The following is a 20,921-nucleotide window of genomic DNA, read 5'->3' as shown; positions in this document are numbered from 1 at the left end:
CATAATACTTCTGTTTTAATTGCTCTAAATCAGTTTCAATGACAAGGTATTAGAAATAAATTCTTTCAAAGCCAATTTCAAACCCCCGCAGGCTCCAATTTCCTGTTTGGTGACGTGTGTTCAGTTCAGAACAACAACAGTCTTTTCCTTTTGACGTGAGGAGCACAGGCCGCTGCAGTCTCTGCTGGCCAGCCGCCCTCCTCCTTGCACCCTCCACCCCCGTCGTGTTCTCACGGGCACACTCACACCAGCACACACTCATAGTTTGGCAAGGAATTGCATTTCAATTTGTATAATTAAATCGAATTGTTATATGTCTCAAAACAAGGCTGAAAAAATAAAAGCAAGCAGTTTCTTTTTTTCTTCTTTTGTAGTTACTAAAAAATTAAATTATGTGTGTAGATATCATTTATGATAATGCCCTTATCAAACAATATGATCTGTCCAATCACATATCTTTTAAGCTTTCCACAATGCTTTAATTAAAATTTATATTTCATAATGTTTTAATTTATTCTGCAGCACCTCTGAAGCTTCAAAACTGGCACTGGAAATCCACAGCAGGATTTGGAAGAATCTCCAGAGCAGCCCAGGAAGCCGCAGGAAAGACTGGAGGAGCCGTGCCACGAATGGCTAGATGATCTCAAATCACTGGCTTTAATCAGTGCACTTCAAATCACGGCTTTTCAATAATATTAAGCAGCTAGCTGGGGGTTGAATCAAGGAAGGCAGAAACTTGGGATTTGAGTCATAGCTACTCCTGGAGAAAGGAAAGAAGAAAAGTATTTAACAGATAACAGGGGACGTTTCAGGGAACCCAGGTGGAGAAGCTCAGGGGGTCTGCCCCTCACTACTCCCTACCCCCCAGCAATCACATATTGAAAGATGAGCATAAACCACAACTGGGAAGGTAACTTTACTGAGGCTGCAATTGTGTTTAATATTTTGTTTATAAGAAATGTAATATTGGTTTGCATTAAAGAGAAAATACAAAGCTAAACATTCTCCATGTAGTAGGGGAAATTGTACTGAGTTGCAAGTAGAATGTTATATTTATAACGAGAGAAATTTTTTACAATTATAGATGCTTCCTAACTGCAGAGAACTGAAAATTTCCAGTAGATATATCAGTGTAAAAAATAACGGAAGGAGCTAAAAATATAAATACAAAGTAACAGAGTAAATCTTCAAGTAACTGCTTAAGTTTAAATAAAAAACCCTGAAAAAGAAATAACCAAAACTTAACCTGTTTCCAAAGAAGCCAGGCCCCAGATTTGTAATTTAAAACCATGTATATTATGTCTGTATGTATATCAGCTGGTTTGCCATATAATAAAAATGTTTATTATATGTTTATTATGTTTAAAATGTTTATCACATGTTTATTATTGTTGTTTCACAGAGTTCCATATACTTGGCAATATTTTCCTTCCTATTGTCATTTAAAAAATTGCCAGTTATCTGCTTCATTCTTTCTTCTTGGTCAGTGTGTGCCATTATATGGTAACTGTAAGTGTGGGCATAGTAATTAATTGCGTATTTAAATATTTTTACATAACAAGTAAATCTATATGCATCTCGTTTGTGACTTGCTTAGGGCAATAACTTCTTCAGAAAAGTGGCTCTTTGGGGGAGACCAGGTGCAAGCCCGAGTGCTTATTATTTAATGTGGCCTAATTTAAATGGAAATCTGCCAGTTCAGCTACATACATACCAACTTGTTCAAATAAAGTATAATGCACATTCAAACGTCCACTTGATAAGATTTATGAGACAATCAAAATTATTTAGATTAGATTTAACCAAATTGTTCCTACTCCTGTGGCCTCTTACTCTTCTTTGGTTTCTTTTATTTGCCTGTAAGCCCCCAGTCGCTATGGATATGAGTTCATTCCCATTATTTCAACACAAACTGAAACAGAAAAGAAAATGCACAGGAGCAACAAAAGTGATGTGATTTCCCGCTAAATTTTCCACCTTCAGGGGTGTTTATCCAGCAGACAACCTCAGGCAATTGGACCTGCTGATTCTTTGAGGAGATTAAGGACATTTGGGAATCCCTGGCTGCTCTGCTGGAGGAAGGAGAACCAGCAAGGATCCCAGGTCAGTCATGAAACACAGTCAGCACCAAAGATCCTTCCGTCTTGAAGAGTATGCAAGAATATTATGAACAACGTTATTCCAACAAATTTGCCAACTTTGGTGAAATAAATCGGCTGAAAATTAAAACAAAATTAACATAAGCCCTGTAGCCACTGAAGAAATTGAACAGGTTACCTAAAACCTTGCAATAAAGAAAATGCTATGCCCTACTGATATCACAAGCAAATTTTAGCAGGCAGTCAAGGAAAACAACACTGAACATTTACAAACTCCTTCCAAAAACAGAGAACACTCATTTCAAGACCCTGATACCAAAACCTGACAAAACAATAAAGGCCACAGCTCACAGAAGTCTAGACTCCTCTGTAGCGCAACACATCTTAGTGGCGGATGAAATTATCCCACATGACTGGGGCTGGGAGAAGACAGGTGCACCCATATCTAAGTCGTATTAAATCACAGGATTTAAGTAGCTACAGCTATTCATGTAAATTATAGCTCAATAAGGTAGAAAATTTTAATTTAAAAGAAGATTGCTAAGGAGTTAAAATCACACATTTGGGCTAGAAATGGAAAGCAAAGCGTTTAGTTGGATTCTAACTGCAACAGCCACAGGAGGGAAGCTGCGTGTGCAGAGGTCAGTGGGCCATCGCAGACGGTCCTGTAGGCGTCACGGCACATTCATGGTAAGTCGCCTCTCAGACCACCTTTCAACAAAGTGTTGCTGGCAAGCTACCAGCTGGGGCACAGATCTCCCTCTGGGTCAGATTACAAGAGATGAGTCATCAGAGTTTCTCCCACTGAGTTGGCAGTTACCGTCTGAGCCCCCCGTGCAACTCCAGACATATAGGGGAGGGAACCCTGACTCCACAGCCCAACGTGGGAGCAAAACAGTGAGACCTAGCAGGTCCTGCAGAGTAATCCTTAAGCTTTCCATTTTCAACTTCATTTGCTTGAAAAAGGTTGTGAATTCTAAGAGATGACTTTTCATAGAAGATATTTACTTGTGTTACTGGAGAGATGATGAAACCTCAGTTCTCGCCTTCTTGAAGGAAAGATGTCATTCAGGAGACAAAGGGCACTAAAGCAGGAGTTTATCACACACAGCAAAAATGCACTCAGACAAGACGTTTATTAAAGCTGGAGGCAGCAAAACAAGGGAGGGCTTAGTAGAGAAGAAGCAATGGAGAGCCTGGGTGGGGCTGTGTAACTCGCTGGCAAGTCAGAGAACAGGGGGCCTTGGAGACAGGTTCAGGGGTTAGCCCGGGACGAGCTGCCGCTGCCTGCTGCTCCGGTGGGTGCGAGTCTGTGGGATCCTTTAAAGTTTTGGAGATGCGTGCCTGTGGGGGAAGAAGGGGGGAAAGAGAAAGGTACAGGTGTGACCCCCAGAGGGAGAGCGCAGGCTGGGTTCTTGGCCTTGAGGGTTTTTATTTCTCTCTTGCAGGCAGGAATCTTAGGGGAGGTCTCAGGTGAGAACCGCAGTAGAATATGCATCAGCTTTCCAGCTGTGTCCTTTCAGGGTTGTGGTGTCCAAGATTGGTTGGTGCCAGAACAAGGGGTCATTAGTCAGTGCAGCTGGCCCTGAGGTTGGCCACGGCATCGCTTGTTTGAGGAAAGAAATAACAACACTACTGCCCTTTCAAAGGGAGGATTGCTGGGGGTCTGCCTGCAGACCTGGAGTGTGGATTCCAGAGTATATCATCCAGGAATGCAGGTCCTTCCTGGCGTCAGGGGGGCTCAAACCAGAGGAGCCAGCCCTGCTGGGGAAGCTCCCTGCAGACAGGTGCATGTGCCTGTGTGTCTTCTCTCATTGAATCTAGGAGTGCTTCACTCTTACAAAGTGTGAGCTTGGTGTCAAAAAGAAAAGGAACGTGGCGCAACAAGGTGGTTTTCATTCTAACTATACAAACAGGTGACACATTCACGCCTGGAAGTTTCCATAGCTATTGTGAAGCTCTGACAAACTCTTACACTTTTCATGTTATATACAGCAAAGATTATTTAAAATATATTGTAGAACCATACACTTGTTGATCTAAGCTTGATTTCAGGCTCATGGAAGCATAACTAGTTGAACATAGTCATACTTTGCTCACTTCATGGAACAGCCTGGGCAAGCGCCCAGTGGCAGAGCCTGGGGCACCAAGCAGAGAGGCAGGAAAGCAGAGGGGGGTGCCTACCAACGGCACTTCACAAAGATCAGCGCAAAATAAACCTTAACCTTTAACTGGTCATTTGTGTAGAAAGTACTCAGGATCTCTTTTACCTTTTTCTTAATTGTTTTATGATCTCACCCATAAGTACCCAGGATTTTTTTGTAGAAAGGCCACTTGAGGGCTTCAAATCTCTGAACTTGCACTTGGTAGCAATGGTGCAGTTGAAGTGAGCCATGGCTGGCCTGCCGCAGTCGGGCCCGCTGGCTGGGCCTCCGAGGGCGCCAATGGGAGCAGAGCCGGGGGGTCTTCCTGGGGAACTTGCTTACTGTTTTCTCCTCATAGTATCTCTTGAAGAGCACAGACCTGATCTGTGTTATATTTAATAGATTCATTATTTGTTTACCACACCACCTGTCACTGTGTTTACCTTTCATCCATTCAACTTCTGTCATGTGAATGTGACCTTTTAAGGGTTTTTTCTTTCCCCCTTTGAGAACAGAAGGACTTTGTGCTCTTGCATCAGAGCCATGGTCTGACTTCAGACAAAGTGTCGATTGTGGCATTTGTCAGCTACGTGTTTCTGCTATTTGGAATCAACATGAAACCCATTTCTTCATTTGGGTAGTTTACCATCAAAATTTTACCTGTCATCTTCACTTACAATTTTGTACCAGATATACTGGACTATAGGAAGATACCCCCAAATAACATAATATAAAAGTAATATCAATAGGAATGTTGGCATATCTTTTATATTAATTTTGCATTTTAATCTAACAGTTAAAAATAAATCATATTCCTAACAGTGACCCATCAGCCTTCTTTCCTTCCTCCCTTCCACAAATACGTTCATTTTTCCAGTTCGGTTTATTGACACATAATTTACTTGCAGTAAGAAACCAATGAACAGAGGATACATAAGGAAGAGGGGAGGAAAATAGCTCCATTTAGAAGTTAAGTTCTGAAAGTCCAACAACATTTATTGCACTTTACAAATACAGTGATTCAGGGCAACATGAATCCCAGCCCTCAAAATTCATTTTGGTACTGACAGCTAAAAGGGGGATTTAAAGTGCCCAATCAACAAAGCCCTGTGTTTTAGAGGTGACATATTTTCATAATGTTAACCTTGTTTCTTCTGTGCACTGCAGTGCCTCTCACTTCCTTTGAGAATTAATTGCTGGATTCCATCTTAATGGATCTTCAGAGAAGATTGATGTGTAGGGGCATACAGTACAGTGAATTATGTAATGAGTTTCCTCATTACTGCAGATGGATGGCTTCCTGGTTGTCTGGTGGATGGGACTGTCTTCCAAAAAAGTTTGATATGGAGCAGCAAATTATTGAAATAATTTCTTTTTTAAGACAGATCTTTAAAGTGGTGTTTGCGCATTTGTATGTGCATGAAAACCCATTCACATGTTCTTCCTGGTGAAATGGTTCAACTCCTTAAAAACTCAGTATTTTCTAATTAACCTAACAGCTTAAGGAACAATTATTCAGAGAACAGAAACCATCAAAAATGGCTTTTCCTGGCACATATTCCTATCCCCTGACAGTAAGTTTTGTACCCATCCATCTGGCCAGTTAGGACCAAGTGTTGTGAGAGGAGCCTCTATCCTGCTCCAGGCTCCGCCCCTAGTTGTCCCCAGAGCATTGTCAGTCATATGGTGATGCTCAGAAATGTATAAACACATGGAGTCACAGCAAAAGTGGGAACATGCATAATGAGCCCAGTCCTTGTTTGTGCTATTGGTCAAGAGAAGAAAATTGGCATTTATGCCTTCACTCCTCCGCTACCTGAGCCACGTGCCTCAGCTGATGGAAGATCTTTATTTTCAGAGCAACCAGTCCTTGTTCTTGAAGGGCCTAACCCTGAAGTGTCCCTGCTCCTGCACTGCTCTGAGCTTCCATTATACGTTGCCACCGGGTGTGGAAATGTTAGGGGAAACCCTAGAAGATCACTTCACTCTTTTCATGGCACCCACTGTGCAGCAGCAACAGCACTTCCCCTTGATGACCGGAGGTTATAGTCCCTCCAACACAGTCATCACCTTTCGTGCCCATCGGGTCAGTGACAAGAGGACCCAGACTAGCAGGTGGTGATCTCAGTCTCACTGAGGACACTATTGTGTAGTCATTGAGTGGAAGCATTTTTTGTTCTGAAAATTAGTCCAAACTCACAGGATAAGAAGCCAACATTTTATGAGGTGGTCAAGATATAATAGGGAGATATTCATTCCTACATGCACCCTTTGGCTTCTGATCCCTGAGCTCTGCCCTTGAGAGGAAGTTGCATGGGAAGGGGGTAAACTGTGTCTCATAAGACAGCACCACACCCTTCAAAAGTGAGCATTCAATAGACCCATTCATTGTCCCTGTAGTTCAGCTGATTCCGATTGATAGGGAGATTGATAGGGGCCAGATTCAATGGGTGATTCCCAATGATTGAGAGTCAGCCATGTCATTTATGTCTTCATAAGACAAACTCCTTGCGGTGAAGATCTGAGTGATGCTGTGACAATGAATAAGCATTCAGTGACTGCGATGGTGACACTGAGCAATGCACCATGGGAAGCAGCTCTAGGTCTAGAATAAAGAACCCTTGAGGGAAAAAAATACCTCTCCTTCAGGAAGGATACCTGTTTTCCCTTCACCAACATAAGCAACTTGCCCTCAGGTGGCCAAATGGTTCCACTAAGTGTGACACTGTGTCAAAGTCTCAACTATGTCTCTGCTCTTTGCAGACTCGGAATGAGCAAGGTGGCAGCCAGTTCAACTTTGGAGAGGGAAAGTTCTGGAATGAAATCTATACATAATTCCTCTCTTTCATGAAAGCCAGCTGGTTCATGAGCCCATGTGTAGGCACTGGGGTCAGAGCTACAGAGGCATCGTCACATGAGAAGGCACCTAGTCAGCTTGTTCTCTGCTGGGCACCTTTGAGGAACATTAACAGAGTGAACAAGCGTCTTCATACTCTGGCCATTTGAAGTCCATCCTCATGCTGTTCATCAACATGTCCTGTCATGGGAAACTAATAAATAGGAACTTCACTTAAAATGAGTTATTGGCTAGAAGAGAGAACTCTCACGTGTGTCACTCTTTACACGTGTGTGTGTCACTCTTCCTACTGACCCCATAAGAAGAGCGTCATTTTTGCATCTTCACCAGGGAGGGTTGTACCTGCATCTCCAATGAGAAGTGATACTATTTATTACCTCAGCAGGAGAAAGACTCCTCCTCGACCAGTAGCAACTCAGCCAATGGGAGCCTGGCATTATCAGCCAATGAAAAGGACATGAGTTAGAGGCATTTGTGCATGTGTTTGCTGGGGTCTGGGAAGTGTGGACATGCAAGTCAAAGAAGATGGGATTTGCCCTTTCTAAGCTACCACATTGGTATTTGTCACTCGTCCCTCCACTAAAGTATATTCTCTGTAAGGAAGAGCTACCTGGAACCCACTTACTCTCACCAAAACTTGCAATTTAATCCACTCAGCAAGAGTTTATTTGAATAATAATTATATTAACAAAATAAAACCTAAGAAACTGTCATCTAACAAAAGCAATTTTGTGCTAGACAATATTGTAAACATGGATTATGCCTTTTAATTCACTCAACAACTATAGTAGGAATATATGCTGGCAGCATTTTCATTTCACAGATTAGGAAGCTAAGGTCAAAAGCAGTTCAGTTACACTATTGAGTTTACGTCACACAATTAGCACGTGGCAATCTGTGTTCACAACCGCTTGGCTACAAGGCCACCCTCAACAAGCTCATGCCTGGCTTCCAGTTAGAAATAACAGTGCAGTAACCTAAGCCCATGACTGCACAGAGCAAACACGATGGACACTGATAACGAACACCCTTCAGGGTATCTCCAGATTCCTGAGAGTTCTGATGAACAGACTTTGACAAAGGACTTTAGAGTAACTGTCCCCAAGTGGAAATTAGGAACATCCAAGTGTCACCAAGCAAGTAATGGTTGCTTGACATCTTGCAAAGACACACTTACGAACTCAGTGTGGTTGGGAGACAGGTGGTTAACCAGCTGCATGGCAGTCCAGTTGCTCAAGGTGACACGCATTGCTGTCTTAGGAGTTTACCAGTGGGCATGAGCCCTTCCCATCTCTCTCTGTTCTCAACACCGAGACCCGGGTGGGGCTGCACCCAAGACCTGGGTGCGACCAGGCGCAGAGCACTACGGGGAGCCCCCACACAGAGCCTGCCAGTAGCGCTCAGAGTTCTGTCAGCGCCATTTCGCATGTGGACTGAGCGATTCTTGTGAGTGAACCAATGCTCTTTCAGGGACTCAGAACAAAATTTTCCACTTCTTTTCTCATTTCTTTACTGAACCCAGAAAGTATGCATTTTCAAGGAGTGGTATCTGCAATGATTAATCAAACAGACTGGAAATGGCGGTGGCAGCCTGCTCACCTACCTGGGCCTGGCTGTCTCACCTACCTGGGCCTGTTTGCGATTTGGGCAACTTCAGCCTGGACCCTGAATGCAGTGGGAGTACAAACAGTGTACTTTTAAAAAGGCAAATATTTATACAAGAAGGAAATGAACTAATTAACATTCTCCAGTTTATATTGAATTAAGAATTAAAGAGAAAAGATTCAGTTTTCTGAGAAAAAAATCTGTGTTAGAGCTAAGTTGTTTTCTTCTCAATAAATGAGTAAATACATTTTTTCTCATTAGGTAAATGCATTTGACTAGAATACTTTAGAGCTGCATTACTCCCTTTGGACTCTGAGCGATGCAAAACTGAGAAAAGTTGCCTACAGAAGCCTTTAATTTAACAGACCCCTTAGGGAGAAGGGGGTGGCCACATCCAAACACAAAAGCAGTCTGCCATTCCGCTAGTTTGAAAGTTTCCACGGGGTAGAGTCTGAGCCTTAGTCTTTCCCACCCGCAATAGCTGTAGCCTCTACTCTGCATCACTCAAAACAGTAATTAAATCCACTCCTGACTTGCTGCCTGGGGCAACTGCAGGAGAGCCTCTACGTTACATTAGAGACCCGGAGTCAGTGGTGTTGGTGAATCTTCATATTCCCATGACTTCACAGCTGACCAGCATCACACTGTGAATTAAGAACAACTTTTGAGTCTCTTAGAGCAATAGGTATTAAAGATTTTCTAATTAAACCAGTATTTATAAACTTCCCTGGTGAGTATGGTGTTACAGGAGACAAAACAGAATTCATCAAAACAACTCTCCGTTCTTTGAGGATCATATTTTAACACAACATGCCAGACAGGTGCCTCTCTGTTGTTGCAGCAGCAAATTCACTCTCAGAAACTCCCCAGAGTGACATGTCTCCCCGCAGCCTGCACTGTGGCCCGGCCTCCTGCAGCTGGGCTGCAATGAATGCTCCAGAGCTGGAGCACCGACACAAGGGACAGACCAGTGGTGACTCTCCACAGCGAGAGGGTGACCTCAGCTGCCGCAGCAGGCCCTGGACTGGCCCACACGGTGGTGATGAGGGAGCTAAGACGAAGAGATGTTTGTCTCCATTCTGAGAGGCCTCGCTGCCTCTGCAGCCTTACTCTCTGTGGACAGTCATGTCATTATAAACAGCGGGTCACTTCAGTCCAGTCGGCATTGAGTCAAGTGGGTAAGCGTCAGTGCCCTTGGTATTAAACACTCCGTTGTATTCGGAGCTGTGTGCCTGTGGGGCACCTGCATTGTTTCTAAGCAGCTCTTGGCTCCTCTCAGCCTCCACATTCCTCATCTCGCCCTTGAACATTACTTCGTCAATATTTTATCTCTTCAAAAGTCAGACTCCAGGCTCTCTCCATTCTCTCACCCACTTGCTGTGTCTGGAGCTTAGTCAATGTCCTGCCCCTGCCCTCACTGCCACCTTCTGTCCAGAAAGCCTCCCTCCCCCTTCCCTGAGCCCGGGCCGGCCCCTGCCTGGGCAGGAAGACCTGGCAACACTGTTGGCGAGGACGCCGCTGGCTCGCTCCCCCTGGTCTCTCCTCTAAGGACTGGCACCTTCTACAGAGCATGCTCTTTCCTTCCTAAGATTCCCCCATGCACCCATACCTGCTCCACTGAATTTATTGTCACTCGTACTAGTGTGTTTGTTTGTGCTGGTCTAAGTGTTTCAACCTGCTTGTGGAAAGAAACAGAGTCAGGATTGCCTGTGAATTCCCTACACAGATGCGTGTCCCGCACACATGCTCAGACAGAAACCATGGAGTCAACATGTTCAGGCCTCCAGGGTGGATGTTTGGGATCCATCCCTGAAGCTGCTCATGGGCTTCGATGTCACTGTGGTACCATTTAAGCATTATGGCTTCTCGTGGAGAAAGGAGGCTCTGGGCTGGTATATACCTTGGGGGAATCCTGGTCCATTTACTCATAACTCTGTGATCTTTGTCAAGCCATTTAGCCATGATAAACCTCAGTTCATCTGTAAAATAGTGTCCATGTCACACTCAGCACTGAGCTGGACTGAGGGTTAAATGAGCTGATGCATGTAGAATAGTGTCACGCTAGATGAAGTCATTGATTACTAGCTACAGACTAGTCAATATTATTTGATTAACACTTCAAATATTTCTCAAAATTTTTCAAGGTAAGTGATGTCTTCACCTTATATATTTTCATCAATGAGTATGTCATTAACTAGGCTAATAACATATTGAGAAAAGCTTATTCTACCAGCTCCAGGGCTAGGTTATGAACATGACACCTCAGAGGTAGTTAGATGAGTTCAAATCGAGAAAAAAGAGGCCTTGGGCTGAGATGTGCATGTTCACCCTTGACAAGTGAAGCAGGGTTTCCAGCTATTATATGTCACTCCCAGATTCCTGTCACACAGGCTTCGGGTGCCAAGACTCTACGGAGACCGCGGGGTTACCACAGTGGACAAGGTACTGCCAGCACCTGCCCTACACGCTGCCATACATGCTCCTACCTGATGACCGCCAGTCAGCGTTCAAGTTCTGTAGCCCAGCTTCACAGCAAGCACAACGGCCAACATGCCGGCACCTGGTGGGTGGAATGAAGAGCCAGGATGAACAGCAGGAAATGGAAGCATTTGCTAAGTTCATGGATCACATGCATGTCAGTGAGACAGGGGTGAGGGAGGAGGTGCATGGTGTCTGAGACCAGTGCATTCGTGAGGGGTCTGAATGGAAGCCACAGATGAAGTTACCCTGAGACACACAGCACAGCTTGCTTCTCTTCACAGCTGGAAATGATGTGCTCACAGTGCTGCCTGCCTGCACAGTCACCCAGCGATGCTACTGAGGCAGCTCCAGCACAGGGGCCTCCAGACAGTGGGCCCAGAGGAGGCAAGCAGGGACAAAAATAACTCATGAGACTGAGGAAACTCAAAGGTCAGTGTCTAAAATAGGGAGCAGTGATCCTTTGTCCAAAAACAGTGGGAACCTCTTAGTGGTACCCATGTCTACTATGCAACTTCTAGAAAATATCCTATAGTCAAAGTCAGTGAAGCATTCAGAACCAGGAAAACTTGGTAGACTAGAAACCCCCAAGAAATATGAAAGGAATGGAAATGTAGGTAGTGAATGAAACGGGGAAACAGCGGATCGTTGTTCTACAGATGACAGATTCTTGACTGTCTGACCCCTGCTTCCCATCCCTACTGGGTTCACCCCCTGCCTGTCTCCACCTGACCTCACAGTTCTCACTGTGTGCTTCGTGCATTGCCTCGTTCTGGGTTCTGGTACGTCTACGAAAAGCTAATGGGTCACCGTTTACATCCACGAAACACATTCAAAAGATAGTTGTCAATGGTTTAAGACCAAATGACCTTACAAATCTAAAGACTTAGCTCATAACTAGTTATTTTAAACATGATCCTGAGTAAAAATACTGGTAAACATCTAACTTCAGTTTGGGAAGGTGTGTATGGACAAGAGACAGCAAAATTCTTAGAAGAAATCCTATAAATTTATCTTGTTTTGTCTCAGGAAGCACTCAACAATATTTGGTGAATCTATGTAGGGTAAATGGAGGCAGTCTGGCTTCCTCGCCCAGGTGTCTGGGTAACTAACGGAAGCAGTTTCCCAAAACCTTGAAAGGGCCTGAGAAGTAGTGTTCTCATAGCCTTGAGACTGGGTCCCATAAATTGCTCCCATAACATGAAGTGGGCTCACATGCACAGAACCATGCTACGTTATATAATTTTCTGCCTAAAAGCTGGCTTTGTTTGCCTCTAGAGCTTAAGCAAGTAGAGACTTCTCAGTAGAGAGACATGAAGCTTGCAGTGTGCGTGGCTCACCCACCCGTGAATGAAGGCAAGTCAAGCATCCCCACAGCTCTGTACATTTTCTTCCATCTCCCTGAATCTAGAGAGGACCTGCTAGGCCTGAAAAGGTCTAAACACAACTGAGTGCACACCACTCAGTCCCCTGTCTTGTGTTAGAAATAACGCTAACGCAGGCGTAAACAGCAGACGCCACCTGAGGACGCGTGTGGTAGCTAACAGCATGTCGTCGGGAGTGGCAGGGTGTGCAGGCAAGCGTCTCCATTTGGAGTCCAGCTATGACACTCACACACTCCATGACTTCAGGCAAGTTTTCTGACTTGTCTGTGCCTTGCTTTGCTAAACTTTAAAATAAAAACATCACTCCTACTTCAAACACACATAAAGTACTTAAAACACTCCCCTCCCAGAGTGAGAACTTAATAAGAATTAGCTGCGTTTTAAAAATAATCACGTTATTTGATTGTCACAGTTTGATGCTGCATCCCTGATGCCTGCTGCCTCTCCTCAGTGTGATGTCCGTGGTCACATGTGGCAGAGACTCTTATGCTGGAAGGTGAGGACACCAGCTAGGTGGCTCGGAACACCTGTGTGACAGGGACACGTGGAAGGGACACATTGGGATTTATAGCCAAATTGTGTCTGGGCAAATCATGGGCTGGTGGGGCAGCAAGCTTGTTCTGGGCTACCTTCCCTTTGTTGCCCTCTTCTGCCCCTCAGCTTCAGACAGAATTGTGTTTGAGGGCGGGGGAGGAGAGCAGGGCATGGCTCTAAAAGCCTAGAGAGGTTGTAGGAAATCAGGGAGTAAGGTACTGTTTGAGCAAAATACCCTTTTGTTATACTTAGGACAATATGTAGAATCACAACATTATCAATAATATTGTCTTGTTTAAAAACAGGATAGATTGTGAAATATAATATAAATATAAAAGTGAATTAAGCATCGATTTGTGCATTTTAAGAAATGAAATGACAATCCACACAAAGCACACCCAGGTCACACCGCAGAGGGGTGGCCTTGCCAGCCGCATGCACCTGGCACTCACATACGGCACACTTCTCCCACACGGTTCTACCAGTCACACATGATCAATTATACAGATTATTTCTGCCGACTTTTGGACTGTCCGTGGTGACATAATACCATTTGTCTAGTTTAGTGTCTCCATATTTTTGTTCAGTCTTATATCTTTTTGTGTCCAGGTTGGCTAGTTGTTGTTTGGTTGGTGGATTTTTTGAGGAAAGGGCTGATAGGAAATGTGTTATATATGCAGGTTGGTGCTGGATTGGAGACTTTTTCTGGTCTGTGCACACGGGAACGGAGTTGCTATGCCGTGGAGGTGCCTGGGTTCGACACTGTTAGACAATGCCAGGAAGTGCTTCAAAGTGGTGATGCCATTGACAGTGCCAGGTAGCTTCGGGGCCGTGTGCTCAACAGCACGTGCTTTAGACTTTGACCTTTGACCTGGCCTGTTGAGATAGTTATGTCTCAATATTTTTATTCACATTGATCATAAGTTCACAACTGTTTTGATTGTCTTTTGATGAATACCATAGTTTGCCCAACTTTGTGTTGGTTGCTTGAGCCTGTTAAAAATGCTGATTGGTAAGAGCTCTCTGTAAGGTTGGGAAGCCAGTTTGCTGTTAATCCCACACGTTGCAAACACCATCTTGCACTCAGTTCGTTTTTGCCCTATTAACGCTGCCATTGATAAAGAGGAGTTGCCGAATTTAATGCAGTTGACTTCGTCAATCTGTTATTTTATGATTCTTTCTCTTTGTGTCACATACAAGAAATCCACAATGTCACAAAAGCATTTTTCAATATTAACTTCTAAAAGATACAGTTTTGATTCTAACACTCTTTCCTTTGTGCTGGTTGTTTTCCAGAATTTTATTATGAACAATGTCAATTGTTGAACAAAATAAATAATTAAAAAATGAATACCTATATACCTTCCATGTTGATTCTTCCTTAACGTATTATCATACATGTTTTACCAACTACCTATCATCTGATTTTTTTCCTCTATAATTTATCAATCATTTTCTCTCTTGATTCTTTTCAAAGTCAATCACCAATAACCAATGATCTCCCCATAGGCAATCAGCATGCATATTATCTCTTTGTTACAGGTTTTCTCTTTAGATGTGAAATTTACTTAAATGAGATTAACAAATGTGATGTGTGCATTCATTGAATTTTGAAAAACTATGCACACCCCCAAAATGCAAACCTGTATCCAGATACAAAATCTAACCTCAGAAAGTGTCCTCATGTTCTTGTACCTATCAGTCGTACACTTCCAGAAGAAATACTGTTCTGATATTTTTCACCCTAGATTACTTTTGCCTATTCTAGCTCTGTATATGAATGGAACTAAACAGGATGAATATGTGTTATTCAGCAAATCTGTTCTAAGAGCCATTTACATTGTCATGCGTGTCAGCTGTCTGTCCCTTTCCATAGCTGAGCAGCATCCTCCGAGGGGATTATGCCACCATTTACGCTCTCTGGCTTCGTCACCGCCAACTGCAGACCTGCGTCCCCTCCCTCTGATGTCATTTTGTACTTCACACTTCCTGTGTCTCTGGTAGCTGGCAGGGCTCCTGCCTCTTACCACACTTCACCTTCACATTTGGAAGGTCATCTTCCTGGATATAGAATTCTAGTTTGACCTTTTTTTCCACAGTAATTTAAAGATTTCTTTCTTTTTTTTCTGGGTTTCATTGTTTCTGACAAAAATATTTTATAATTATTACCTTTGTTTCTCTATATGTCCCTGCCTATTTTAAGATGTTTCTCTTTATCACAAGCATAACTCATGATATAAAAGTATGCTGATAGCTTATTTTTTAATAGTATAATATATTTTTAAAAAATGGCAAAAAAGTCACACTAGCGACTTCACTACCAGCTCTGCCATAAAATTGTTCGACAGTGCGCCCTGCCATGTAAGGTGGTTCTGGGACCTCAGCAGGAGCTCGCGTACTTGATGGCTTCCAGCAGCTCTGAGTCCGCTGCTTCCACTCCCTCCCCTCGGGCCTTCGGGGCAGCTCCGAGGACGAGTCTCCCAAGTTACCACACAGAGAAACCCTGTCTGTATGTGAGTAAACAAAGCCCCATAAAGATAAAACTTGGAAACAACATGGTGTGAAAAACCAAGAAGAAAAATTAGAAATTTTAGATGGCAGATAAGTAATTTTTCAGTTACTATTTCCTAGCTCAAAACACTTATTTTTTCTTCAGATTTTTTAATGTCAATAAATCAAAACTAAAAACAAACTTAAAAGATTTAAAATAATATTTGTGACATTCTTTACTGGTTTTTAAATAATTTTAACAATTATTTGCTTCCATAGAACCTTAGGAAACCACGTTCAGAGCAATGGAGTTCCCATTTTACCATTTAAGTTAGTAGCAAGGACTGCATTTTCTATGGACTCTACGTAGTACAGTACAGGACACTAAGGCTCCATCCACCTCCTGATGGGCTTTTCAGAAAGGTTCCTGTGACAGTAACGTGAAAGCTCCTGCAAGGATGCATCGTATGTCACCAAACCCTCCTCCTCCTCCAAGTCCCTTGTAGTCACACGGTGACCCCTTCCCTCAAGTGCTCAGTGTACCCCAGGCATGCCCACCACACCCCCCACCACCAGCCCCCATGTGCTGAGTCGCTGGCCAGTGCTCTCAAGTCTGAACTTGAAAGGGGCTAAAGAGGGCAAGCTGGAGTGGGCAGAATCAGAAGAAAATAGTAAAGACTTTTGGACACTGATACAACCATCTGTACTTTTCACACCAGCACATGGGCACACACACACACAACACACAACACACACATACACACCAGCGTCTGACTTGCCCGACCTCTCCAGGCTTTTCTGCTACCCATCCAGTTCTCCTCTTATTCCTAAAATCGCCTTGTCCCAGGACTGATGGTACTTCACTGCATCCAGCTGGCCCACCGGAAGGAAGTGGACTCTTGCCCAGAAGAGAGGGGCAGTCAACCCCTGACCCTTCTCGCCTTCCTCAGCACATCACCTTCCATGGGGACATGGTTTCCTCACTGGGGCTCACCTCAGGGTCCTTTCCAACGCCCTCACCTGTGTCCACACGGCCTGCGTGCCGCCCCAGACACCATGAGGGAGGCCCGCCCACAGACCTCTCCCTGATGAAGTGTCCAACCTTTTGGCACCTCTGGGCCACACTGGAAGAAGAATTGTCTTGGGCCAAACATTAAATACATTGCGACATGTAATCACAAAAAAATACTCATATTTTCAGTAAATTTACAATTTTGTGTTGGGCTGCACTCATAGCATCCTGAGCCACATGGGGCCCATGGGCTGTGGGTTGACCACCTGCCTATAATTTGACTAAGGGTGGAGAGCACACCCTCCCCTTTCCCACAGGGGGAGGAGAGGCTCTAACACCCCTGTTGGGCTGACACTCTCTAACTCCCCTGAGCATTCCCCAAATGTCTCATCTTCTCTCATTCTGGGCCTATTGTCATAGCAGGTTGACAATCCCTGCAGGCCCTGGAGCAACTCCTAGGTTCCTGTTCAGCTTAATGTTTGTAATAAACTGGTATTCATCTATCACCTATTGTTTTCAGCTTTGCAACTTTTGCTGAAACAGCAAGGCAATAGAAAAATACCATTTAACAATCAAATAAAGTAAGCATTATTATCACACTTCATCCCCCCAAAACTGAAGCTTTAAAAGTAGGACAAAATTTCAGGCTCACTTGATTACCAACAGGCCATGCTGTGGGCACCCCAACAGCTTCAGGCTCTCAGTCACCTCAGGCTCAGTGCAGACAAGCGGGCACCCCTCACACCTTCCTGAAGGGCAGGTACTGAAGTTTGTGTTGCCTTTGTTCTGAGTGGGCACTGTGCTGCTGATAACTTGCTTCTCTGTGAGTGTTTGTCCGACCTGAATCTAGATAGGACCCTTTAATGAATTTCTAAAAGAGGAAGGTTTTTATATGACATATCTCAAAATGGAAAGATTCCATTCACTGATAGGCTCTGAAATGAATTCCTCCCCAATAGACTTCATTGCCGCTGTGGAATAACCCAGCATACCCTTTCTCTCACAATCACAGACTCATTCGGATTCTGTGATCTCCTCCTGATTGACATCGTGAGCCATCTCATGACTGTTTGTCTGGCTGTGCCTGAGCCCTGAAGCTGTGGCCAGAGCTGGGCAGAATGACTTGCATTGCATCTCCGCTAGTCCCCTTAATAGAAAGTGGCAGGACAAAGCCCTCAGTAAATGAGGTTCTGAATTGCCATAGGTTCTAAGAATAAAGGGAAAGTTTATTAATCTCTGGTTATCCTGGACTAAACGTGTGGGGAAAAATAAGATAAAACCCTAACACAGAAATAGCATCTTGGCGAACTGAAAGAGGGTAATCCGACAGAGTGAGAAAGAAAAGAGCGTGTAAGGAACACGTTGTAGTGCGATTCAACCAGGGCCATGGGAATACTTGCTGCGGAGCAACCACTGGGCCACGCCAGCTCCTACTGCAGTCAGGAGCAGCCTGGCCCCGTGCTGACCCACTGGGGACAGCCACTGCAGGGAGAGGCTGGAGCCATCAAAGTCATGAGTGAAATCATGTCACAGTCAGACACATAGTCAAATGACTTTTCTAAGCCAAACACAGTCTTTGGGATCTTGATTTTAACCAACAGAAAATTATCTGTGAGCCCCCTGTGTCCCACCACGAGCTCATACACTGAAAGAAGAAAGATGGAGACACGGCTCCTTCCCTCCAACGTGTCACGTAGGAGAGAAGACATACAGCAGTGCCCTGACATGCGGACTCTCGCTCGGTGTTTTCAGGCAAACACTCCGCTGACTTGTTGACTTGAGGCAACGTTTCCCTTCTCGGCAGTCCTGAAAACGCCTGAGATCCAGGACTGCATCCGCTCCGGATGGCTTGCGAGTCAGCCGCACTCCCCTCGCTGATCCAGGGATGTTTCCCCACCTGTCCCCTCCACAAAACCAGGAGGCATCTTGAATTCTCTGACCTGGTGCCAATGCCACAGCTCAGACTTGAGTAGATTCTATGAGCTTGCTGAGGAGAACTGACAGAATTTTCTCAGTCTCAGAGTTGATGTCATACTCCTGGTCACTTTCTACTTTCTCAAACCGACAGCCATGGTTGCTTCTATTTCCTGTCTAAGTCCATTCTTCACCCAAACTGGTCAATTTATGGAGCAGCAGGAGGTATGGAGAACTAAGTTTTCCTTGTTCAGTCAGAGAGCTTATTTCCCCTGAGCTCCCCCAGAAGATCCTGAGCTCACAGAGTCACGTAATACGAGCTTGTAGCTGTGGGGTAGCCTTGTGATAATAGAGCAGTGTCTTCGATGTTCCTATGTTAACAAAACAGCAAGTATACACAACCCCTGGAGCAGCCGTGGTCTTATTCTTAGCTGCCTGCTCCGTCTGCAGAGCATGCATGCTGGGTGCAGGTCTAGCTTGCTGCTGCACCATCTGGGGTCACAGACAGCAAAGGCTGCAGCCCACAGAGCGCTCCTCTGGCTGGGCTTGGGGGCCCTTGGCTCTGCTCAGAGGTCACCAGCACATCAAAGAGTGTATTTTAGACATCATTTAAATATCAAAGTGAGAAATATGAAGACGATGTAATAATGTCATCAGCACAAGTGAAGACAGCTGTGTGAAGCTTGAGACAGAACAGCAGCTAGCCAGCCTCGCTCCTTAGGCCTCTTGGGCAGCGACAGCAGAAACAGCAAGATGCGAGGTTCTGGTTCATGGGGCATACAATGGACCCATCCCTGACTCTGCTGACCCCCAAGTTTCCTCCATTCACATTCAGACATCACATTTGGAGGGTATTGGGGACCAGCTTGGCTACGTCCTTGGAAAACATGCCATGCCATTTCTATCACTCTCCCAGGAAAGTATTTCTGCCTGCTTTCACAAATGAGCAATGGAAACTCAGAATTGTGAATGCTCACAGAGGTAGATAATTAGTACAGTTAAGACTAAATCATGCTCCCTGGTATGCCTCATCCTGCAATGGAGCAGACGTCAGAAAGTGACCCTCTGCCTGAGACAAAGCCGCCGCTGGTGGTGGGACCCTGGGCTGGTGCTCAGCCTTGAAGAAGAGAGCCGATCATCCGGGAAGAGCTTGAGCGCTGATGGATGGATGGAAGCACAGAAGGCAGCCCACTTCTGTCTCAGACATCACTGTCTCCTTGTGTCAAAGCTCATGGGCTTCTTTCTCAACCTGAGTGAGGAAGGGGCTGTGAATTCGAACCAAGAGACGTATTTGTCCTGTGAGACTCTGGGTGGAGCTCCAGGTAACAGGACCCAAGGCTCTGGAAGTTGGAGGCAGTGCTCTGCCCCCAAAGCCCAGAGGCGGGGACTGTGCCGCTCTGACGTCACCAGCCTCTGATACTTAAGCTGAGGCCCCAGGGTGAGAACAGAGGAAATAGGACAGGGGTCCAAATGAGAGAATGGATTGATGATTAGATTTGAACTTAGCAAGAGTGTCCCGTGAGCATCCTTGGCATGTCCTCCACAGACTCACAGAAATAAATGCAGGTACAGCACCGAGGTTGGAGATTTTGCAACTGCTGGTCGGGGTACATGTCAAAGTACGAAGACGTTAATGCTAACTTGGCCCTATTTTGGTTCCTAAGATTCTGTGGTCTAAGGTGTGAAGCATAAAAAGGTTCAAAGACTTGCAGATATTCATAGTGTTTCCATAGAACACTTCATCATTATCATCATCACCAAGGTCATCACCATGACCGGCAATAGGAAGACTTCTATGTGAGGGGGCAATAAATACTTTATAATTTGTAAATTAAAGAATAAAAACAAAGTGTACATTCAGGGTGGTTAAGTTTATCATGCCCTAATTCCCCTTCTTTGAATACCTGTTCACCTCTCCCCTATTTGACCTTAGCATGTGGTGTCCCACGTGACAAAGGCCCCAGGTTCTTCTGAATGTGATTCTTTGCAGTTTTGCTCTGGATACAACTTCCACAAAGATAAACTCAAGGCCACCACAGGACAAATAATCCCTGTGCTGCTGGAAACAAAAATGTTCTTTGAACAGACTTCAGAGGGATGGCTGTGCACTGTGCGGACCAAGCGAGCTTACTCCATGTGGTGGGCCCGCAAGTCCACTTTCTCGTGATACTCTGGCTCATAGTAACTTTATCAGAAATAAGACAACCAGAGGCATGCTCCTGAAAGTGCACGTGAGCCTGTCTACATTCCCTGAAATCCATGGTGGAAACAGAAGGCTCACCTGGGTGACCCTGGAGGAAGAGAACTCTCCTCACAGAGTCACTGAGAGGGACTCTGCGGAAAGCGGATTGTTTGCCTTAATCTGGAAGTCGCGGTTCATGAGAGAAGAACCCCAAGGTGCTT

The sequence above is a fragment of the Sturnira hondurensis genome, unplaced genomic scaffold, assembly GCF_014824575.4.
Source record: "Sturnira hondurensis isolate 20B ecotype Veracruz unplaced genomic scaffold, ASM1482457v3 Scaffold0024431, whole genome shotgun sequence".
Taxonomy (NCBI): Eukaryota; Metazoa; Chordata; class Mammalia; order Chiroptera; family Phyllostomidae; genus Sturnira; species Sturnira hondurensis.
This window is presented reverse-complemented; position numbering follows the sequence as displayed.